Source organism: Microcebus murinus, chromosome 11, assembly GCF_040939455.1.
Source record: "Microcebus murinus isolate Inina chromosome 11, M.murinus_Inina_mat1.0, whole genome shotgun sequence".
In the NCBI taxonomy this organism is placed as follows: Eukaryota; Metazoa; Chordata; class Mammalia; order Primates; family Cheirogaleidae; genus Microcebus; species Microcebus murinus.
In genome coordinates, this window is record NC_134114.1 from 102,123,527 (window position 1) to 102,147,312 (window position 23,786).

The following is a 23,786-nucleotide window of genomic DNA, read 5'->3' on the forward strand; positions in this document are numbered from 1 at the left end:
GCTGCTTTTTTTTTTTTTTTTTTTTTTTTTGCCTCTTGTTCTGTCCCCTTTCTGGGAGCGCGGCGGCGGCCCGGGGTGGGGGTCACCCCCACCCTCAGCGCCCGCGCGGTGCCTGGCGCCCCAGCCCGCACCGTGGGGCCTCCTCTTGTCCCAAGCCGCGACACCGCCGCCACGCGGCAGGATGCGTGGCATCTGGACTGTCAGGTCTCAGACCAAAGGTCTGCTCTGTGGGAACCGACACGCTGGAGGAAACCTTGAGAGTCTGAGAGGGGAGGGAGTTCCAGAAGAAGGCCAGGATGTCATTTTGAGGGAGTATGTGACCAGAACTCGTCCCGTTGCTTTTGGGGTTCTATGGGCTACACGCAGGAATCTTTGGTGGTGGCACCTGATGTTGGGGGATCCGGAGTCACACCCAGACCTGCTCCACAGGCCTCCTTTTACTTTTCTCTTCGGATTCATTATTTTTAAAAAGTGTCTCTTACCTCTATGATTGCATTTTCTTTTCTCTCTCTCTTCAAGCAGATGATGGGAGTACAAGTATTCAGGTGACATGTGACGCCCGTGCCCCCCTCCCCCCTGCGTTCTTTTTTTTTTTTTTTTTTGAGACAGAGTCTCGTTTTGCTGCCCAGGCTAGAGTGAGTGCCATGGCGTCAGCCTAGCTCACAGCAACCTCAATCTCCGGGCTCAAGCAATCCTGCTGCCTCAGCCTCCCGAGTAGTTGGGACTACAGGCATGCACCACCACGCCCGGCTGTGTTTTTCTATATATATTAGTTGGCCAATTAATTTCTTTCTATTTTTAGTAGAGACGGGGTCTCGCTCTTGCTCAGGCTGGTTTCGAACTCCTGACCTGGAGCAATCCGCCCGCCTCGGCCTCCCAGAGAGCTAGGATTACAGGCGTGAGCCACCGCGCCCGGCCCCCCCTGTGTTCTTATTCATATACCTCTCATGTTGTTCCAGCGTATTGTGGGGGTACCAATGTTAAGGTCGGGTGCCTTGCCCTCTCCAAGCCTCCCCCCTCGGGTCAGAGCTTCAAGTGCGCCCATCCCCCAGTCGGTGCGCACCCACCCCATGCCTAATGGATGTGTATGGCCCTCCCCTCCCCCCACCCGCCCGACACCCACCCGATGAAGGTGATTCCTCTCTGTCCACTTAGGCGTCCATCCGTTCGTACCAATTTGCTGGTGAGCGCGCTCACGTGGTGCTCGTGTGTCCATTCTTGGGATACCTGGCCTACTGGAACGGGTTCCAGCTCTGGCCAGGAGAACACGAGAGGCGCCCTCTCACCGCTGCTCCTCACAGCCGAATGGCACTCCGTGGTGTCCACGCGCCACATTTTATTGATGCACTCCTGGATGGATGGGCACTCGGGTCGCTTCCACGTCTTTGCGATTGTGAATTGTGCCCTAACTGTCACCCTAACCCTTACCCAGCCCGTCTCCTCTGCCCCTGCCTGACGCACTCCTCCCCGGCCAGGCCCGTCACTGTCCTGGGCCCCCGCCTGACCGGCTCCTCCCCGCCCGGCCTGTCACCGTCCTCTGCCCCTGCCTGACATGCTCCTTCCCGCCCGCCCGGCCTCTCACCGTCCTGGGCCCCTGCCTGACCGGCTCCTCCGTCGCCTGGGCCTTCCAAGGGCTTGGTGTGGACGCTGCTTCCAGGAAGCCCACCAGAAACCCGGCAGCAGGGTGGCCGCAGCAGTCTCCAGCAGCCGTCCCTAAGTCGCCTGAGTGCGGGGGACGTGCCCCCCGCTGTGCCGCGGGGGCCCAGCCTGGTGTCTTCCCTGAGGCCCTGCGGCTGCCCGCTGGGCTGCCGCTCCCCGCAAGGGGAGAGCCGCGGAGGTGGGGACCGCCTCCTGATGGGGACGTACACGCAGCTCTCCACGTCGGATTCCGGGGCTCTCTGTCCTGCCCGAAGGCCCAGCTGGCCTGCGGGTCCTTAGAGTGGCAAAAACATCCGAAAACTGAGATTGAGGGTCCGGTGGGTGTCTGCACTTTTGTGCTGGGCACCCCAGGGAGGCCCGGGGGCTGGCTGGACAACGTGGTCTGCTGGGCGGGGGGGTTGGAGGAGCAACTGATGCCCTTTGCACTTTGGGTAGCAAGAGTCTGAGGTGTCTCTGAGCCCTGTGCCCTGTGGGGGGGGGGCGGGGGGGGAGGAGGAGGAGGAGGAGGAGGAGGTGGGAAGGGCCGGGGCCTGCAGTCCTGTTCCCGGGGTGGCACGGCAAGTGGCTTCTTCCACAGGCTGCTTGGCCTGGGCTCCCTGCACCTGGGCCTTTGGAGGACCGGCCCTGTGCTTGCCAACACTTCCTGCAGGGACCCAGAGCTGGGAGGTGGCATCTCTCAGCCCTGGGTCGGGCAGAGCCCCAGCGGGCCATGCCCACAACCTCTCTCAGCACCGGTCCCCCAGAAGGCTCCTTTGGGACCAGGATTCTCTTGCGGTGACTCTTTAAGGTCTGGCCCCTGGATGGAGGGGCACCAGGAGTAGAGGAGCAGGAAGGGGAAGGGGGTGGCCATGCGAGGGGACACTTTGAGGCCGAGTCCCAGCTTCAGCCTGATCCTCCTGGGAACCCCGCTCTGAGACAAGGAGCCGGGCTTCGCATTCCCACAGCAGCCAGTTGTGGGCTGAGGACACCTGGGGCGTTGGGAACTCCCTGGCTTCTCCTTGGTTTAACGTCTAGAGCTGCTTGTGAATCGCGCCGCCACACACACCCGAGCGCAGGTGTCTTCCGCACAGACTGCGGGCCTCGCTCTTCTGAACGCCGCTAGCTCGCCACCCACCCACGGGTGAACCTGGTCAGGGTGCTTTCTCTAAGGGGCAGACTCTTTTCCGGGCGGGCTACCGGTGTCTCTGTTTGCTCGTTTCTTTCTTCCATTTCGGGAAAGTCTTCCTTGCTGGGTGTGGAAATCTCCTATGCCTTCCCTCGCCTATTCTGTCAGCTTTCAAATTCTGTTTCAGTTGCCACCCTCACAGATGGATTAGGAAACTCTTTCCGGTGCACTCATTAGTGAAATGACCTCCAGGAAGCTGGAATCCAATATCTAATGGCCGATTTTTAGCGAGTCCACACGCCAGGGTGGTCGGGGTCCAATGCAGCCCCGGCCAGGCCCAGGCCCCTTGGACTGGGCCACAGGAGGACACGGAGGAGGGTCCCGGCCCCCACGAAGCGGTGCCGGCAGTTCTCCACGGGCTTGGGCGTTTTCCAGAGGTAGGAGATGGAGGGGACTGATTTCTTCAGCGCCCCCCAAACCACGCCACCCCACCCCACCCATGGGACACATCCCCAGAGAGAGACGCCCCATACACTGGCTGTGCCCCAGCCCTGGCCCGGGGGAATAGGCGGCAGCCCACCCACAGGGCGAGGGGGGGGCGCAGCTGAAAGGGGTTGTGGGGGAGGGCGGCCCCTGGCTGGGGTCAAAGGGCGAGCGTCCCGCGCGTGCGCAGTCAGCGGCAGGCAGCGACGCGCTGGGGGTGGGCAGCGGGTAGGTGAAGGAGGCCTGGCGAGGAGACGAGGGGGGCTGGGAGGGCTCCACCTTGGCGAGTCCAGCCGTGGAGGCGCATCTTGTGTGAGTGTGAGTGTGTGTGTGTGTGTAGAGAGAGACAGCCCCCCGCCCCGCCCCGCCCCGCCCATCACCCCCGTCCCTGGGAGCCCGCGGGACCCGGCCGGCGAACTCAACCGGCCCGGCCCGGCGCGGGAGGCGGCGGCGGGGAAGCCCAGAGAGGCTCGGCTTCTTGAGCGGGGCAGGGGCGCCCTCCGCCGCCGTCTAGGGCCACACCACCCTGAACGCCCCCGATCTCGTCTGGTCTGGGAAGCTAAGCAGGGTCGGGCCCGGTTAGTACTTGGATGGGAGACCGCCTGGGAATACCGGGTGCCACAGGCTGCTGCTTTTTTTTTTTTTTTTTTTTTTTTTGCCTCTTGTTCTGTCCCCTTTCTGGGAGCGCGGCGGCGGCCCGGGGTGGGGGTCACCCCCACCCTCAGCGCCCGCGCGGTGCCTGGCGCCCCAGCCCGCACCGTGGGGCCTCCTCTTGTCCCAAGCCGCGACACCGCCGCCACGCGGCAGGATGCGTGGCATCTGGACTGTCAGGTCTCAGACCAAAGGTCTGCTCTGTGGGAACCGACACGCTGGAGGAAACCTTGAGAGTCTGAGAGGGGAGGGAGTTCCTGAAGAAGGCCAGGATGTCATTTTGAGGGAGTATGTGACCAGAACTCGTCCCGTTGCTTTTGGGGTTCTATGGGCTACACGCAGGAATCTTTGGTGGTGGCACCTGATGTTGGGGGATCCGGAGTCACACCCAGACCTGCTCCACAGGCCTCCTTTTACTTTTCTCTTCGGATTCATTATTTTTAAAAAGTGTCTCTTACCTCTATGATTGCATTTTCTTTTCTCTCTCTCTTCAAGCAGATGATGGGAGTACAAGTATTCAGGTGACATGTGACGCCCGTGCCCCCCTCCCCCCTGCGTTCTTTTTTTTTTTTTTTTTTTTGAGACAGAGTCTCGTTTTGCTGCCCAGGCTAGAGTGAGTGCCATGGCGTCAGCCTAGCTCACAGCAACCTCAATCTCCGGGCTCAAGCAATCCTGCTGCCTCAGCCTCCCGAGTAGTTGGGACTACAGGCATGCACCACCACGCCCGGCTGTGTTTTTCTATATATATTAGTTGGCCAATTAATTTCTTTCTATTTTTAGTAGAGACGGGGTCTCGCTCTTGCTCAGGCTGGTTTCGAACTCCTGACCTGGAGCAATCCGCCCGCCTCGGCCTCCCAGAGAGCTAGGATTACAGGCGTGAGCCACCGCGCCCGGCCCCCCCTGTGTTCTTATTCATATACCTCTCATGTTGTTCCAGCGTATTGTGGGGGTACCAATGTTAAGGTCGGGTGCCTTGCCCTCTCCAAGCCTCCCCCCTCGGGTCAGAGCTTCAAGTGCGCCCATCCCCCAGTCGGTGCGCACCCACCCCATGCCTAATGGATGTGTATGGCCCTCCCCTCCCCCCACCCGCCCGACACCCACCCGATGAAGGTGATTCCTCTCTGTCCACTTAGGCGTCCATCCGTTCGTACCAATTTGCTGGTGAGCGCGCTCACGTGGTGCTCGTGTGTCCATTCTTGGGATACCTGGCCTACTGGAACGGGTTCCAGCTCTGGCCAGGAGAACACGAGAGGCGCCCTCTCACCGCTGCTCCTCACAGCCGAATGGCACTCCGTGGTGTCCACGCGCCACATTTTATTGATGCACTCCTGGATGGATGGGCACTCGGGTCGCTTCCACGTCTTTGCGATTGTGAATTGTGCCCTAACTGTCACCCTAACCCTTACCCAGCCCGTCTCCTCTGCCCCTGCCTGACGCACTCCTCCCCGGCCAGGCCCGTCACTGTCCTGGGCCCCCGCCTGACCGGCTCCTCCCCGCCCGGCCTGTCACCGTCCTCTGCCCCTGCCTGACATGCTCCTTCCCGCCCGCCCGGCCTCTCACCGTCCTGGGCCCCTGCCTGACCGGCTCCTCCGTCGCCTGGGCCTTCCAAGGGCTTGGTGTGGACGCTGCTTCCAGGAAGCCCACCAGAAACCCGGCAGCAGGGTGGCCGCAGCAGTCTCCAGCAGCCGTCCCTAAGTCGCCTGAGTGCGGGGGACGTGCCCCCCGCTGTGCCGCGGGGGCCCAGCCTGGTGTCTTCCCTGAGGCCCTGCGGCTGCCGGCTGGGCTGCCGCTCCCCGCAAGGGGAGAGCCGCGGAGGTGGGGACCGCCTCCTGATGGGGACGTACACGCAGCTCTCCACGTCGGATTCCGGGGCTCTCTGTCCTGCCCGAAGGCCCAGCTGGCCTGCGGGTCCTTAGAGTGGCAAAAACATCCGAAAACTGAGATTGAGGGTCCGGTGGGTGTCTGCACTTTTGTGCTGGGCACCCCAGGGAGGCCCGGGGGCTGGCTGGACAACGTGGTCTGCTGGGCGGGGGGGTTGGAGGAGCAACTGATGCCCTTTGCACTTTGGGTAGCAAGAGTCTGAGGTGTCTCTGAGCCCTGTGCCCTGTGGGGGGGGGCGGGGGGGGAGGAGGAGGAGGAGGAGGAGGAGGAGGTGGGAAGGGCCGGGGCCTGCAGTCCTGTTCCCGGGGTGGCACGGCAAGTGGCTTCTTCCACAGGCTGCTTGGCCTGGGCTCCCTGCACCTGGGCCTTTGGAGGACCGGCCCTGTGCTTGCCAACACTTCCTGCAGGGACCCAGAGCTGGGAGGTGGCATCTCTCAGCCCTGGGTCGGGCAGAGCCCCAGCGGGCCATGCCCACAACCTCTCTCAGCACCGGTCCCCCAGAAGGCTCCTTTGGGACCAGGATTCTCTTGCGGTGACTCTTTAAGGTCTGGCCCCTGGATGGAGGGGCACCAGGAGTAGAGGAGCAGGAAGGGGAAGGGGGTGGCCATGCGAGGGGACACTTTGAGGCCGAGTCCCAGCTTCAGCCTGATCCTCCTGGGAACCCCGCTCTGAGACAAGGAGCCGGGCTTCGCATTCCCACAGCAGCCAGTTGTGGGCTGAGGACACCTGGGGCGTTGGGAACTCCCTGGCTTCTCCTTGGTTTAACGTCTAGAGCTGCTTGTGAATCGCGCCGCCACACACACCCGAGCGCAGGTGTCTTCCGCACAGACTGCGGGCCTCGCTCTTCTGAACGCCGCTAGCTCGCCACCCACCCACGGGTGAACCTGGTCAGGGTGCTTTCTCTAAGGGGCAGACTCTTTTCCGGGCGGGCTACCGGTGTCTCTGTTTGCTCGTTTCTTTCTTCCATTTCGGGAAAGTCTTCCTTGCTGGGTGTGGAAATCTCCTATGCCTTCCCTCGCCTATTCTGTCAGCTTTAAAATTCTCTTTCAGTTGCCACCCTCACAGATGGATTAGGAAACTCTTTCCGGTGCACTCATTAGTGAAATGACCTCCAGGAAGCTGGAATCCAATATCTAATGGCCGATTTTTAGCGAGTCCACACGCCAGGGTGGTCGGGGTCCAATGCAGCCCCGGCCAGGCCCAGGCCCCTTGGACTGGGCCACAGGAGGACACGGAGGAGGGTCCCGGCCCCCACGAAGCGGTGCCGGCAGTTCTCCACGGGCTTGGGCGTTTTCCAGAGGTAGGAGATGGAGGGGACTGATTTCTTCAGCGCCCCCCAAACCACGCCACCCCACCCCACCCATGGGACACATCCCCAGAGAGAGACGCCCCATACACTGGCTGTGCCCCAGCCCTGGCCCGGGGGAATAGGCGGCAGCCCACCCACAGGGCGAGGGGGGGGCGCAGCTGAAAGGGGTTGTGGGGGAGGGCGGCCCCTGGCTGGGGTCAAAGGGCGAGCGTCCCGCGCGTGCGCAGTCAGCGGCAGGCAGCGACGCGCTGGGGGTGGGCAGCGGGTAGGTGAAGGAGGCCTGGCGAGGAGACGAGGGGGGCTGGGAGGGCTCCACCTTGGCGAGTCCAGCCGTGGAGGCGCATCTTGTGTGAGTGTGAGTGAGTGTGAGTGTGTGTGTGTGTGTAGAGAGAGACAGCCCCCCGCCCCGCCCCGCCCCGCCCATCACCCCCGTCCCTGGGAGCCCGCGGGACCCGGCCGGCGAACTCAACCGGCCCGGCCCGGCGCGGGAGGCGGCGGCGGGGAAGCCCAGAGAGGCTCGGCTTCTTGAGCGGGGCAGGGGCGCCCTCCGCCGCCGTCTAGGGCCACACCACCCTGAACGCCCCCGATCTCGTCTGGTCTGGGAAGCTAAGCAGGGTCGGGCCCGGTTAGTACTTGGATGGGAGACCGCCTGGGAATACCGGGTGCCACAGGCTGCTGCTTTTTTTTTTTTTTTTTTTTTTTTTGCCTCTTGTTCTGTCCCCTTTCTGGGAGCGCGGCGGCGGCCCGGGGTGGGGGTCACCCCCACCCTCAGCGCCCGCGCGGTGCCTGGCGCCCCAGCCCGCACCGTGGGGCCTCCTCTTGTCCCAAGCCGCGACACCGCCGCCACGCGGCAGGATGCGTGGCATCTGGACTGTCAGGTCTCAGACCAAAGGTCTGCTCTGTGGGAACCGACACGCTGGAGGAAACCTTGAGAGTCTGAGAGGGGAGGGAGTTCCAGAAGAAGGCCAGGATGTCATTTTGAGGGAGTATGTGACCAGAACTCGTCCCGTTGCTTTTGGGGTTCTATGGGCTACACGCAGGAATCTTTGGTGGTGGCACCTGATGTTGGGGGATCCGGAGTCACACCCAGACCTGCTCCACAGGCCTCCTTTTACTTTTCTCTTCGGATTCATTATTTTTAAAAAGTGTCTCTTACCTCTATGATTGCATTTTCTTTTCTCTCTCTCTTCAAGCAGATGATGGGAGTACAAGTATTCAGGTGACATGTGACGCCCGTGCCCCCCTCCCCCCTGCGTTCTTTTTTTTTTTTTTTTTTTTGAGACAGAGTCTCGTTTTGCTGCCCAGGCTAGAGTGAGTGCCATGGCGTCAGCCTAGCTCACAGCAACCTCAATCTCCGGGCTCAAGCAATCCTGCTGCCTCAGCCTCCCGAGTAGTTGGGACTACAGGCATGCACCACCACGCCCGGCTGTGTTTTTCTATATATATTAGTTGGCCAATTAATTTCTTTCTATTTTTAGTAGAGACGGGGTCTCGCTCTTGCTCAGGCTGGTTTCGAACTCCTGACCTGGAGCAATCCGCCCGCCTCGGCCTCCCAGAGAGCTAGGATTACAGGCGTGAGCCACCGCGCCCGGCCCCCCCTGTGTTCTTATTCATATACCTCTCATGTTGTTCCAGCGTATTGTGGGGGTACCAATGTTAAGGTCGGGTGCCTTGCCCTCTCCAAGCCTCCCCCCTCGGGTCAGAGCTTCAAGTGCGCCCATCCCCCAGTCGGTGCGCACCCACCCCATGCCTAATGGATGTGTATGGCCCTCCCCTCCCCCCACCCGCCCGACACCCACCCGATGAAGGTGATTCCTCTCTGTCCACTTAGGCGTCCATCCGTTCGTACCAATTTGCTGGTGAGCGCGCTCACGTGGTGCTCGTGTGTCCATTCTTGGGATACCTGGCCTACTGGAACGGGTTCCAGCTCTGGCCAGGAGAACACGAGAGGCGCCCTCTCACCGCTGCTCCTCACAGCCGAATGGCACTCCGTGGTGTCCACGCGCCACATTTTATTGATGCACTCCTGGATGGATGGGCACTCGGGTCGCTTCCACGTCTTTGCGATTGTGAATTGTGCCCTAACTGTCACCCTAACCCTTACCCAGCCCGTCTCCTCTGCCCCTGCCTGACGCACTCCTCCCCGGCCAGGCCCGTCACTGTCCTGGGCCCCCGCCTGACCGGCTCCTCCCCGCCCGGCCTGTCACCGTCCTCTGCCCCTGCCTGACATGCTCCTTCCCGCCCGCCCGGCCTCTCACCGTCCTGGGCCCCTGCCTGACCGGCTCCTCCGTCGCCTGGGCCTTCCAAGGGCTTGGTGTGGACGCTGCTTCCAGGAAGCCCACCAGAAACCCGGCAGCAGGGTGGCCGCAGCAGTCTCCAGCAGCCGTCCCTAAGTCGCCTGAGTGCGGGGGACGTGCCCCCCGCTGTGCCGCGGGGGCCCAGCCTGGTGTCTTCCCTGAGGCCCTGCGGCTGCCGGCTGGGCTGCCGCTCCCCGCAAGGGGAGAGCCGCGGAGGTGGGGACCGCCTCCTGATGGGGACGTACACGCAGCTCTCCACGTCGGATTCCGGGGCTCTCTGTCCTGCCCGAAGGCCCAGCTGGCCTGCGGGTCCTTAGAGTGGCAAAAACATCCGAAAACTGAGATTGAGGGTCCGGTGGGTGTCTGCACTTTTGTGCTGGGCACCCCAGGGAGGCCCGGGGGCTGGCTGGACAACGTGGTCTGCTGGGCGGGGGGGTTGGAGGAGCAACTGATGCCCTTTGCACTTTGGGTAGCAAGAGTCTGAGGTGTCTCTGAGCCCTGTGCCCTGTGGGGGGGGGCGGGGGGGGAGGAGGAGGAGGAGGAGGAGGAGGAGGTGGGAAGGGCCGGGGCCTGCAGTCCTGTTCCCGGGGTGGCACGGCAAGTGGCTTCTTCCACAGGCTGCTTGGCCTGGGCTCCCTGCACCTGGGCCTTTGGAGGACCGGCCCTGTGCTTGCCAACACTTCCTGCAGGGACCCAGAGCTGGGAGGTGGCATCTCTCAGCCCTGGGTCGGGCAGAGCCCCAGCGGGCCATGCCCACAACCTCTCTCAGCACCGGTCCCCCAGAAGGCTCCTTTGGGACCAGGATTCTCTTGCGGTGACTCTTTAAGGTCTGGCCCCTGGATGGAGGGGCACCAGGAGTAGAGGAGCAGGAAGGGGAAGGGGGTGGCCATGCGAGGGGACACTTTGAGGCCGAGTCCCAGCTTCAGCCTGATCCTCCTGGGAACCCCGCTCTGAGACAAGGAGCCGGGCTTCGCATTCCCACAGCAGCCAGTTGTGGGCTGAGGACACCTGGGGCGTTGGGAACTCCCTGGCTTCTCCTTGGTTTAACGTCTAGAGCTGCTTGTGAATCGCGCCGCCACACACACCCGAGCGCAGGTGTCTTCCGCACAGACTGCGGGCCTCGCTCTTCTGAACGCCGCTAGCTCGCCACCCACCCACGGGTGAACCTGGTCAGGGTGCTTTCTCTAAGGGGCAGACTCTTTTCCGGGCGGGCTACCGGTGTCTCTGTTTGCTCGTTTCTTTCTTCCATTTCGGGAAAGTCTTCCTTGCTGGGTGTGGAAATCTCCTATGCCTTCCCTCGCCTATTCTGTCAGCTTTCAAATTCTCTTTCAGTTGCCACCCTCACAGATGGATTAGGAAACTCTTTCCGGTGCACTCATTAGTGAAATGACCTCCAGGAAGCTGGAATCCAATATCTAATGGCCGATTTTTAGCGAGTCCACACGCCAGGGTGGTCGGGGTCCAATGCAGCCCCGGCCAGGCCCAGGCCCCTTGGACTGGGCCACAGGAGGACACGGAGGAGGGTCCCGGCCCCCACGAAGCGGTGCCGGCAGTTCTCCACGGGCTTGGGCGTTTTCCAGAGGTAGGAGATGGAGGGGACTGATTTCTTCAGCGCCCCCCAAACCACGCCACCCCACCCCACCCATGGGACACATCCCCAGAGAGAGACGCCCCATACACTGGCTGTGCCCCAGCCCTGGCCCGGGGGAATAGGCGGCAGCCCACCCACAGGGCGAGGGGGGGGCGCAGCTGAAAGGGGTTGTGGGGGAGGGCGGCCCCTGGCTGGGGTCAAAGGGCGAGCGTCCCGCGCGTGCGCAGTCAGCGGCAGGCAGCGACGCGCTGGGGGTGGGCAGCGGGTAGGTGAAGGAGGCCTGGCGAGGAGACGAGGGGGGCTGGGAGGGCTCCACCTTGGCGAGTCCAGCCGTGGAGGCGCATCTTGTGTGAGTGTGAGTGAGTGTGAGTGTGTGTGTGTGTGTAGAGAGAGACAGCCCCCCGCCCCGCCCCGCCCCGCCCATCACCCCCGTCCCTGGGAGCCCGCGGGACCCGGCCGGCGAACTCAACCGGCCCGGCCCGGCGCGGGAGGCGGCGGCGGGGAAGCCCAGAGAGGCTCGGCTTCTTGAGCGGGGCAGGGGCGCCCTCCGCCGCCGTCTAGGGCCACACCACCCTGAACGCCCCCGATCTCGTCTGGTCTGGGAAGCTAAGCAGGGTCGGGCCCGGTTAGTACTTGGATGGGAGACCGCCTGGGAATACCGGGTGCCACAGGCTGCTGCTTTTTTTTTTTTTTTTTTTTTTTTGCCTCTTGTTCTGTCCCCTTTCTGGGAGCGCGGCGGCGGCCCGGGGTGGGGGTCACCCCCACCCTCAGCGCCCGCGCGGTGCCTGGCGCCCCAGCCCGCACCGTGGGGCCTCCTCTTGTCCCAAGCCGCGACACCGCCGCCACGCGGCAGGATGCGTGGCATCTGGACTGTCAGGTCTCAGACCAAAGGTCTGCTCTGTGGGAACCGACACGCTGGAGGAAACCTTGAGAGTCTGAGAGGGGAGGGAGTTCCAGAAGAAGGCCAGGATGTCATTTTGAGGGAGTATGTGACCAGAACTCGTCCCGTTGCTTTTGGGGTTCTATGGGCTACACGCAGGAATCTTTGGTGGTGGCACCTGATGTTGGGGGATCCGGAGTCACACCCAGACCTGCTCCACAGGCCTCCTTTTACTTTTCTCTTCGGATTCATTATTTTTAAAAAGTGTCTCTTACCTCTATGATTGCATTTTCTTTTCTCTCTCTCTTCAAGCAGATGATGGGAGTACAAGTATTCAGGTGACATGTGACGCCCGTGCCCCCCTCCCCCCTGCGTTCTTTTTTTTTTTTTTTTTTTTTGAGACAGAGTCTCGTTTTGCTGCCCAGGCTAGAGTGAGTGCCATGGCGTCAGCCTAGCTCACAGCAACCTCAATCTCCGGGCTCAAGCAATCCTGCTGCCTCAGCCTCCCGAGTAGTTGGGACTACAGGCATGCACCACCACGCCCGGCTGTGTTTTTCTATATATATTAGTTGGCCAATTAATTTCTTTCTATTTTTAGTAGAGACGGGGTCTCGCTCTTGCTCAGGCTGGTTTCGAACTCCTGACCTGGAGCAATCCGCCCGCCTCGGCCTCCCAGAGAGCTAGGATTACAGGCGTGAGCCACCGCGCCCGGCCCCCCCTGTGTTCTTATTCATATACCTCTCATGTTGTTCCAGCGTATTGTGGGGGTACCAATGTTAAGGTCGGGTGCCTTGCCCTCTCCAAGCCTCCCCCCTCGGGTCAGAGCTTCAAGTGCGCCCATCCCCCAGTCGGTGCGCACCCACCCCATGCCTAATGGATGTGTATGGCCCTCCCCTCCCCCCACCCGCCCGACACCCACCCGATGAAGGTGATTCCTCTCTGTCCACTTAGGCGTCCATCCGTTCGTACCAATTTGCTGGTGAGCGCGCTCACGTGGTGCTCGTGTGTCCATTCTTGGGATACCTGGCCTACTGGAACGGGTTCCAGCTCTGGCCAGGAGAACACGAGAGGCGCCCTCTCACCGCTGCTCCTCACAGCCGAATGGCACTCCGTGGTGTCCACGCGCCACATTTTATTGATGCACTCCTGGATGGATGGGCACTCGGGTCGCTTCCACGTCTTTGCGATTGTGAATTGTGCCCTAACTGTCACCCTAACCCTTTACCCAGCCCGTCTCCTCTGCCCCTGCCTGACGCACTCCTCCCCGGCCAGGCCCGTCACTGTCCTGGGCACCCGCCTGACCGGCTCCTCCCCGCCCGGCCTGTCACCGTCCTCTGCCCCTGCCTGACATGCTCCTTCCCGCCCGCCCGGCCTCTCACCGTCCTGGGCCCCTGCCTGACCGGCTCCTCCGTCGCCTGGGCCTTCCAAGGGCTTGGTGTGGACGCTGCTTCCAGGAAGCCCACCAGAAACCCGGCAGCAGGGTGGCCGCAGCAGTCTCCAGCAGCCGTCCCTAAGTCGCCTGAGTGCGGGGGACGTGCCCCCGCTGTGCCCGCGGGGGCCCAGCCTGGTGTCTTCCCTGAGGCCCTGCGGCTGCCGGCTGGGCTGCCGCTCCCCGCAAGGGGAGAGCGCGGAGGTGGGGACCGCCTCCTGATGGGGACGTACACGCAGCTCTCCACGTCGGATTCCGGGGCTCTCTGTCCTGCCCGAAGGCCCAGCTGGCCTGCGGGTCCTTAGAGTGGCAAAAACATCCGAAAACTGAGATTGAGGGTCCGGTGGGTGTCTGCACTTTTGTGGCTGGGCACCCCAGGGAGGCCCGGGGGCTGGCTGGACAACGTGGTCTGCTGGGCGGGGGGGGTTGGAGGAGCAACTGATGCCCTTTGCACTTAGGGTAGCAAGAGTCTGAGGTGTCTCTTGAGCCCTGTGCCCTGTGGGGGGGGGCGGGGGGGAGGAGGAGGAGGAGGAGGAGGAGGAGGTGGGAAGGGCCGGGGCCTGCAGTCCTGTTCCGGGGTGGCACGGCAGTGGCTTCTTCCACAGGCTGCTTGGCCTGGGCTCCCTGCACCTGGGCCTTTGGAGGACCGGCCCTGTGCTTGCCAACACTTCCTGCAGGGACCCAGAGCTGGGAGGTGGCATCTCTCAGCCCTGGGTCGGGCAGAGCCCCAGCGGGCCATGCCCACAACCTCTCTCAGCACCGGTCCCCCAGAAGGCTCCTTTGGGACCAGGATTCTCTTGCGGTGACTCTTTAAGGTCTGGCCCCTGGATGGAGGGGCACCAGGAGTAGAGGAGCAGGAAGGGGAAGGGGGTGGCCATGCGAGGGACACTTTGAGGCCGAGTCCCAGCTTCAGCCTGATCCTCCTGGGAACCCCGCTCTGAGACAAGGAGCCGGGCTTCGCATTCCCACAGCAGCCAGTTGTGGGCTGAGGACACCTGGGGCGTTGGGAACTCCCTGGCTTCTCCTTGGTTTACGTCTAGAGCTGCTTGTGAATCGCGCCGCCACACACACACCCGAGCGCAGGTGTCTTCCGCACAGACTGCGGGCCTCGCTCTTCTGAACGCCGCTAGCTCGCCACCCACCCACGGGTGAACCTGGTCAGGGTGGCTTTCTCTAAGGGGCAGACTCTTTTCCGGGCGGGCTACCGGTGTCTCTGTTTGCTCGTTTCTTTCTTCCATTCGGGAAAGTCTTCCTTGCTGGGTGTGGAAATCTCCTATGCCTTCCCTCGCCTATTCTGTCAGCTTTAAAATTCTCTTTCAGTTGCCACCCTCACAGATGGATTAGGAAACTCTTTCCGGTGCACTCATTAGTGAAATGACCTCCAGGAAGCTGGAATCCAATATCTAATGGCCGATTTTTAGCGAGTCCACACGCCAGGGTGGTCGGGGTCCAATGCAGCCCCGGCCAGGCCCAGGCCCCTTGGACTGGGCCACAGGAGGACACGGAGGAGGGTCCCGGCCCCCACGAAGCGGTGCCGGCAGTTCTCCACGGGCTTGGGCGTTTTCCAGAGGTAGGAGATGGAGGGGACTGATTTCTTCAGCGCCCCCCAAACCACGCCACCCCACCCCACCCATGGGACACATCCCCAGAGAGAGACGCCCCATACACTGGCTGTGCCCCAGCCCTGGCCCGGGGGAATAGGCGGCAGCCCACCCACAGGGCGAGGGGGGGGCGCAGCTGAAAGGGGTTGTGGGGGAGGGCGGCCCCTGGCTGGGGTCAAAGGGCGAGCGTCCCGCGCGTGCGCAGTCAGCGGCAGGCAGCGACGCGCTGGGGGTGGGCAGCGGGTAGGTGAAGGAGGCCTGGCGAGGAGACGAGGGGGGCTGGGAGGGCTCCACCTTGGCGAGTCCAGCCGTGGAGGCGCATCTTGTGTGAGTGTGAGTGTGTGTGTGTGTGTAGAGAGAGACAGCCCCCCGCCCCGCCCCGCCCCGCCCATCACCCCCGTCCCTGGGAGCCCGCGGGACCCGGCCGGCGAACTCAACCGGCCCGGCCCGGCGCGGGAGGCGGCGGCGGGGAAGCCCAGAGAGGCTCGGCTTCTTGAGCGGGGCAGGGGCGCCCTCCGCCGCCGTCTAGGGCCACACCACCCTGAACGCCCCCGATCTCGTCTGGTCTGGGAAGCTAAGCAGGGTCGGGCCCGGTTAGTACTTGGATGGGAGACCGCCTGGGAATACCGGGTGCCACAGGCTGCTGCTTTTTTTTTTTTTTTTTTTTTTTTTGCCTCTTGTTCTGTCCCCTTTCTGGGAGCGCGGCGGCGGCCCGGGGTGGGGGTCACCCCCACCCTCAGCGCCCGCGCGGTGCCTGGCGCCCCAGCCCGCACCGTGGGGCCTCCTCTTGTCCCAAGCCGCGACACCGCCGCCACGCGGCAGGATGCGTGGCATCTGGACTGTCAGGTCTCAGACCAAAGGTCTGCTCTGTGGGAACCGACACGCTGGAGGAAACCTTGAGAGTCTGAGAGGGGAGGGAGTTCCAGAAGAAGGCCAGGATGTCATTTTGAGGGAGTATGTGACCAGAACTCGTCCCGTTGCTTTTGGGGTTCTATGGGCTACACGCAGGAATCTTTGGTGGTGGCACCTGATGTTGGGGGATCCGGAGTCACACCCAGACCTGCTCCACAGGCCTCCTTTTACTTTTCTCTTCGGATTCATTATTTTTAAAAAGTGTCTCTTACCTCTATGATTGCATTTTCTTTTCTCTCTCTCTTCAAGCAGATGATGGGAGTACAAGTATTCAGGTGACATGTGACGCCCGTGCCCCCCTCCCCCCTGCGTTCTTTTTTTTTTTTTTTTTTTTGAGACAGAGTCTCGTTTTGCTGCCCAGGCTAGAGTGAGTGCCATGGCGTCAGCCTAGCTCACAGCAACCTCAATCTCCGGGCTCAAGCAATCCTGCTGCCTCAGCCTCCCGAGTAGTTGGGACTACAGGCATGCACCACCACGCCCGGCTGTGTTTTTCTATATATATTAGTTGGCCAATTAATTTCTTTCTATTTTTAGTAGAGACGGGGTCTCGCTCTTGCTCAGGCTGGTTTCGAACTCCTGACCTGGAGCAATCCGCCCGCCTCGGCCTCCCAGAGAGCTAGGATTACAGGCGTGAGCCACCGCGCCCGGCCCCCCCTGTGTTCTTATTCATATACCTCTCATGTTGTTCCAGCGTATTGTGGGGGTACCAATGTTAAGGTCGGGTGCCTTGCCCTCTCCAAGCCTCCCCCCTCGGGTCAGAGCTTCAAGTGCGCCCATCCCCCAGTCGGTGCGCACCCACCCCATGCCTAATGGATGTGTATGGCCCTCCCCTCCCCCCACCCGCCCGACACCCACCCGATGAAGGTGATTCCTCTCTGTCCACTTAGGCGTCCATCCGTTCGTACCAATTTGCTGGTGAGCGCGCTCACGTGGTGCTCGTGTGTCCATTCTTGGGATACCTGGCCTACTGGAACGGGTTCCAGCTCTGGCCAGGAGAACACGAGAGGCGCCCTCTCACCGCTGCTCCTCACAGCCGAATGGCACTCCGTGGTGTCCACGCGCCACATTTTATTGATGCACTCCTGGATGGATGGGCACTCGGGTCGCTTCCACGTCTTTGCGATTGTGAATTGTGCCCTAACTGTCACCCTAACCCTTACCCAGCCCGTCTCCTCTGCCCCTGCCTGACGCACTCCTCCCCGGCCAGGCCCGTCACTGTCCTGGGCCCCCGCCTGACCGGCTCCTCCCCGCCCGGCCTGTCACCGTCCTCTGCCCCTGCCTGACATGCTCCTTCCCGCCCGCCCGGCCTCTCACCGTCCTGGGCCCCTGCCTGACCGGCTCCTCCGTCGCCTGGGCCTTCCAAGGGCTTGGTGTGGACGCTGCTTCCAGGAAGCCCACCAGAAACCCGGCAGCAGGGTGGCCGCAGCAGTCTCCAGCAGCCGTCCCTAAGTCGCCTGAGTGCGGGGGACGTGCCCCCCGCTGTGCCGCGGGGGCCCAGCCTGGTGTCTTCCCTGAGGCCCTGCGGCTGCCGGCTGGGCTGCCGCTCCCCGCAAGGGGAGAGCCGCGGAGGTGGGGACCGCCTCCTGATGGGGACGTACACGCAGCTCTCCACGTCGGATTCCGGGGCTCTCTGTCCTGCCCGAAGGCCCAGCTGGCCTGCGGGTCCTTAGAGTGGCAAAAACATCCGAAAACTGAGATTGAGGGTCCGGTGGGTGTCTGCACTTTTGTGCTGGGCACCCCAGGGAGGCCCGGGGGCTGGCTGGACAACGTGGTCTGCTGGGCGGGGGGGTTGGAGGAGCAACTGATGCCCTTTGCACTTTGGGTAGCAAGAGTCTGAGGTGTCTCTGAGCCCTGTGCCCTGTGGGGGGGGGCGGGGGGGGAGGAGGAGGAGGAGGAGGAGGAGGAGGTGGGAAGGGCCGGGGCCTGCAGTCCTGTTCCCGGGGTGGCACGGCAAGTGGCTTCTTCCACAGGCTGCTTGGCCTGGGCTCCCTGCACCTGGGCCTTTGGAGGACCGGCCCTGTGCTTGCCAACACTTCCTGCAGGGACCCAGAGCTGGGAGGTGGCATCTCTCAGCCCTGGGTCGGGCAGAGCCCCAGCGGGCCATGCCCACAACCTCTCTCAGCACCGGTCCCCCAGAAGGCTCCTTTGGGACCAGGATTCTCTTGCGGTGACTCTTTAAGGTCTGGCCCCTGGATGGAGGGGCACCAGGAGTAGAGGAGCAGGAAGGGGAAGGGGGTGGCCATGCGAGGGGACACTTTGAGGCCGAGTCCCAGCTTCAGCCTGATCCTCCTGGGAACCCCGCTCTGAGACAAGGAGCCGGGCTTCGCATTCCCACAGCAGCCAGTTGTGGGCTGAGGACACCTGGGGCGTTGGGAACTCCCTGGCTTCTCCTTGGTTTAACGTCTAGAGCTGCTTGTGAATCGCGCCGCCACACACACCCGAGCGCAGGTGTCTTCCGCACAGACTGCGGGCCTCGCTCTTCTGAACGCCGCTAGCTCGCCACCCACCCACGGGTGAACCTGGTCAGGGTGCTTTCTCTAAGGGGCAGACTCTTTTCCGGGCGGGCTACCGGTGTCTCTGTTTGCTCGTTTCTTTCTTCCATTTCGGGAAAGTCTTCCTTGCTGGGTGTGGAAATCTCCTATGCCTTCCCTCGCCTATTCTGTCAGCTTTCAAATTCTCTTTCAGTTGCCACCCTCACAGATGGATTAGGAAACTCCGGTGCACTCATTAGTTGACCTCCAGGAAGCTGGAATCCAATATCTAATGGCCGATTTTTAGCGAGTCCACACGCCAGGGTGGTCGGGGTCCAATGCAGCCCCGGCCAGGCCCAGGCCCCTTGGACTGGGCCACAGGAGGACACGGAGGAGGGTCCCGGCCCCCACGAAGCGGTGCCGGCAGTTCTCCACGGGCTTGGGCGTTTTCCAGAGGTAGGAGATGGAGGGGACTGATTTCTTCAGCGCCCCCCAAACCACGCCACCCCACCCCACCCATGGGACACATCCCCAGAGAGAGACGCCCCATACACTGGCTGTGCCCCAGCCCTGGCCCGGGGGAATAGGCGGCAGCCCACCCACAGGGCGAGGGGGGGGCGCAGCTGAAAGGGGTTGTGGGGGAGGGCGGCCCCTGGCTGGGGTCAAAGGGCGAGCGTCCCGCGCGTGCGCAGTCAGCGGCAGGCAGCGACGCGCTGGGGGTGGGCAGCGGGTAGGTGAAGGAGGCCTGGCGAGGAGACGAGGGGGGCTGGGAGGGCTCCACCTTGGCGAGTCCAGCCGTGGAGGCGCATCTTGTGTGAGTGTGAGTGAGTGTGAGTGTGTGTGTGTGTGTAGAGAGAGACAGCCCCCCGCCCCGCCCCGCCCCGCCCATCACCCCCGTCCCTGGGAGCCCGCGGGACCCGGCCGGCGAACTCAACCGGCCCGGCCCGGCGCGGGAGGCGGCGGCGGGGAAGCCCAGAGAGGCTCGGCTTCTTGAGCGGGGCAGGGGCGCCCTCCGCCGCCGTCTAGGGCCACACCACCCTGAACGCCCCCGATCTCGTCTGGTCTGGGAAGCTAAGCAGGGTCGGGCCCGGTTAGTACTTGGATGGGAGACCGCCTGGGAATACCGGGTGCCACAGGCTGCTGCTTTTTTTTTTTTTTTTTTTTTTTTTGCCTCTTGTTCTGTCCCCTTTCTGGGAGCGCGGCGGCGGCCCGGGGTGGGGGTCACCCCCACCCTCAGCGCCCGCGCGGTGCCTGGCGCCCCAGCCCGCACCGTGGGGCCTCCTCTTGTCCCAAGCCGCGACACCGCCGCCACGCGGCAGGATGCGTGGCATCTGGACTGTCAGGTCTCAGACCAAAGGTCTGCTCTGTGGGAACCGACACGCTGGAGGAAACCTTGAGAGTCTGAGAGGGGAGGGAGTTCCAGAAGAAGGCCAGGATGTCATTTTGAGGGAGTATGTGACCAGAACTCGTCCCGTTGCTTTTGGGGTTCTATGGGCTACACGCAGGAATCTTTGGTGGTGGCACCTGATGTTGGGGGATCCGGAGTCACACCCAGACCTGCTCCACAGGCCTCCTTTTACTTTTCTCTTCGGATTCATTATTTTTAAAAAGTGTCTCTTACCTCTATGATTGCATTTTCTTTTCTCTCTCTCTTCAAGCAGATGATGGGAGTACAAGTATTCAGGTGACATGTGACGCCCGTGCCCCCCTCCCCCCTGCGTTCTTTTTTTTTTTTTTTTTTTTTGAGACAGAGTCTCGTTTTGCTGCCCAGGCTAGAGTGAGTGCCATGGCGTCAGCCTAGCTCACAGCAACCTCAATCTCCGGGCTCAAGCAATCCTGCTGCCTCAGCCTCCCGAGTAGTTGGGACTACAGGCATGCACCACCACGCCCGGCTGTGTTTTTCTATATATATTAGTTGGCCAATTAATTTCTTTCTATTTTTAGTAGAGACGGGGTCTCGCTCTTGCTCAGGCTGGTTTCGAACTCCTGACCTGGAGCAATCCGCCCGCCTCGGCCTCCCAGAGAGCTAGGATTACAGGCGTGAGCCACCGCGCCCGGCCCCCCCTGTGTTCTTATTCATATACCTCTCATGTTGTTCCAGCGTATTGTGGGGGTACCAATGTTAAGGTCGGGTGCCTTGCCCTCTCCAAGCCTCCCCCCTCGGGTCAGAGCTTCAAGTGCGCCCATCCCCCAGTCGGTGCGCACCCACCCCATGCCTAATGGATGTGTATGGCCCTCCCCTCCCCCCACCCGCCCGACACCCACCCGATGAAGGTGATTCCTCTCTGTCCACTTAGGCGTCCATCCGTTCGTACCAATTTGCTGGTGAGCGCGCTCACGTGGTGCTCGTGTGTCCATTCTTGGGATACCTGGCCTACTGGAACGGGTTCCAGCTCTGGCCAGGAGAACACGAGAGGCGCCCTCTCACCGCTGCTCCTCACAGCCGAATGGCACTCCGTGGTGTCCACGCGCCACATTTTATTGATGCACTCCTGGATGGATGGGCACTCGGGTCGCTTCCACGTCTTTGCGATTGTGAATTGTGCCCTAACTGTCACCCTAACCCTTACCCAGCCCGTCTCCTCTGCCCCTGCCTGACGCACTCCTCCCCGGCCAGGCCCGTCACTGTCCTGGGCCCCCGCCTGACCGGCTCCTCCCCGCCCGGCCTGTCACCGTCCTCTGCCCCTGCCTGACATGCTCCTTCCCGCCCGCCCGGCCTCTCACCGTCCTGGGCCCCTGCCTGACCGGCTCCTCCGTCGCCTGGGCCTTCCAAGGGCTTGGTGTGGACGCTGCTTCCAGGAAGCCCACCAGAAACCCGGCAGCAGGGTGGCCGCAGCAGTCTCCAGCAGCCGTCCCTAAGTCGCCTGAGTGCGGGGGACGTGCCCCCCGCTGTGCCGCGGGGGCCCAGCCTGGTGTCTTCCCTGAGGCCCTGCGGCTGCCCGCTGGGCTGCCGCTCCCCGCAAGGGGAGAGCCGCGGAGGTGGGGACCGCCTCCTGATGGGGACGTACACGCAGCTCTCCACGTCGGATTCCGGGGCTCTCTGTCCTGCCCGAAGGCCCAGCTGGCCTGCGGGTCCTTAGAGTGGCAAAAACATCCGAAAACTGAGATTGAGGGTCCGGTGGGTGTCTGCACTTTTGTGCTGGGCACCCCAGGGAGGCCCGGGGGCTGGCTGGACAACGTGGTCTGCTGGGCGGGGGGGTTGGAGGAGCAACTGATGCCCTTTGCACTTTGGGTAGCAAGAGTCTGAGGTGTCTCTGAGCCCTGTGCCCTGTGGGGGGGGGGGCGGGGGGGGAGGAGGAGGAGGAGGAGGAGGAGGTGGGAAGGGCCGGGGCCTGCAGTCCTGTTCCCGGGGTGGCACGGCAAGTGGCTTCTTCCACAGGCTGCTTGGCCTGGGCTCCCTGCACCTGGGCCTTTGGAGGACCGGCCCTGTGCTTGCCAACACTTCCTGCAGGGACCCAGAGCTGGGAGGTGGCATCTCTCAGCCCTGGGTCGGGCAGAGCCCCAGCGGGCCATGCCCACAACCTCTCTCAGCACCGGTCCCCCAGAAGGCTCCTTTGGGACCAGGATTCTCTTGCGGTGACTCTTTAAGGTCTGGCCCCTGGATGGAGGGGCACCAGGAGTAGAGGAGCAGGAAGGGGAAGGGGGTGGCCATGCGAGGGGACACTTTGAGGCCGAGTCCCAGCTTCAGCCTGATCCTCCTGGGAACCCCGCTCTGAGACAAGGAGCCGGGCTTCGCATTCCCACAGCAGCCAGTTGTGGGCTGAGGACACCTGGGGCGTTGGGAACTCCCTGGCTTCTCCTTGGTTTAACGTCTAGAGCTGCTTGTGAATCGCGCCGCCACACACACCCGAGCGCAGGTGTCTTCCGCACAGACTGCGGGCCTCGCTCTTCTGAACGCCGCTAGCTCGCCACCCACCCACGGGTGAACCTGGTCAGGGTGCTTTCTCTAAGGGGCAGACTCTTTTCCGGGCGGGCTACCGGTGTCTCTGTTTGCTCGTTTCTTTCTTCCATTTCGGGAAAGTCTTCCTTGCTGGGTGTGGAAATCTCCTATGCCTTCCCTCGCCTATTCTGTCAGCTTTCAAATTCTCTTTCAGTTGCCACCCTCACAGATGGATTAGGAAACTCTTTCCGGTGCACTCATTAGTGAAATGACCTCCAGGAAGCTGGAATCCAATATCTAATGGCCGATTTTTAGCGAGTCCACACGCCAGGGTGGTCGGGGTCCAATGCAGCCCCGGCCAGGCCCAGGCCCCTTGGACTGGGCCACAGGAGGACACGGAGGAGGGTCCCGGCCCCCACGAAGCGGTGCCGGCAGTTCTCCACGGGCTTGGGCGTTTTCCAGAGGTAGGAGATGGAGGGGACTGATTTCTTCAGCGCCCCCCAAACCACGCCACCCCACCCCACCCATGGGACACATCCCCAGAGAGAGACGCCCCATACACTGGCTGTGCCCCAGCCCTGGCCCGGGGGAATAGGCGGCAGCCCACCCACAGGGCGAGGGGGGGGCGCAGCTGAAAGGGGTTGTGGGGGAGGGCGGCCCCTGGCTGGGGTCAAAGGGCGAGCGTCCCGCGCGTGCGCAGTCAGCGGCAGGCAGCGACGCGCTGGGGGTGGGCAGCGGGTAGGTGAAGGAGGCCTGGCGAGGAGACGAGGGGGGCTGGGAGGGCTCCACCTTGGCGAGTCCAGCCGTGGAGGCGCATCTTGTGTGAGTGTGAGTGAGTGTGAGTGTGTGTGTGTGTGTAGAGAGAGACAGCCCCCCGCCCCGCCCCGCCCCGCCCATCACCCCCGTCCCTGGGAGCCCGCGGGACCCGGCCGGCGAACTCAACCGGCCCGGCCCGGCGCGGGAGGCGGCGGCGGGGAAGCCCAGAGAGGCTCGGCTTCTTGAGCGGGGCAGGGGCGCCCTCCGCCGCCGTCTAGGGCCACACCACCCTGAACGCCCCCGATCTCGTCTGGTCTGGGAAGCTAAGCAGGGTCGGGCCCGGTTAGTACTTGGATGGGAGACCGCCTGGGAATACCGGGTGCCACAGGCTGCTGCTTTTTTTTTTTTTTTTTTTTTTTTGCCTCTTGTTCTGTCCCCTTTCTGGGAGCGCGGCGGCGGCCCGGGGTGGGGGTCACCCCCACCCTCAGCGCCCGCGCGGTGCCTGGCGCCCCAGCCCGCACCGTGGGGCCTCCTCTTGTCCCAAGCCGCGACACCGCCGCCACGCGGCAGGATGCGTGGCATCTGGACTGTCAGGTCTCAGACCAAAGGTCTGCTCTGTGGGAACCGACACGCTGGAGGAAACCTTGAGAGTCTGAGAGGGGAGGGAGTTCCAGAAGAAGGCCAGGATGTCATTTTGAGGGAGTATGTGACCAGAACTCGTCCCGTTGCTTTTGGGGTTCTATGGGCTACACGCAGGAATCTTTGGTGGTGGCACCTGATGTTGGGGGATCCGGAGTCACACCCAGACCTGCTCCACAGGCCTCCTTTTACTTTTCTCTTCGGATTCATTATTTTTAAAAAGTGTCTCTTACCTCTATGAT

At 62.8% G+C, this 23,786-nt stretch overlaps 6 pseudogenes; all 6 read left to right on the forward strand.

The window, feature by feature from the left end:
* Window positions 1–3,755: 3,755 nt before the first annotated feature.
* On the forward strand, window positions 3,756–3,874 carry LOC142874010 (uncharacterized; annotated as a pseudogene).
* Window positions 3,875–7,643: 3,769 nt separating this feature from the next.
* Window positions 7,644–7,762, forward strand: LOC142874011 (uncharacterized; annotated as a pseudogene).
* Window positions 7,763–11,531: 3,769 nt separating this feature from the next.
* On the forward strand, window positions 11,532–11,650 carry LOC142874012 (uncharacterized; annotated as a pseudogene).
* Window positions 11,651–15,409: 3,759 nt separating this feature from the next.
* On the forward strand, window positions 15,410–15,528 carry LOC142874014 (uncharacterized; annotated as a pseudogene).
* A 3,761-nt stretch (window positions 15,529–19,289) lies between these two features.
* LOC142874015 (uncharacterized) lies at window positions 19,290–19,408 on the forward strand (annotated as a pseudogene).
* A 3,769-nt stretch (window positions 19,409–23,177) lies between these two features.
* On the forward strand, window positions 23,178–23,296 carry LOC142874016 (uncharacterized; annotated as a pseudogene).
* The last annotated feature ends 490 nt before the right edge of the window (window positions 23,297–23,786 follow it).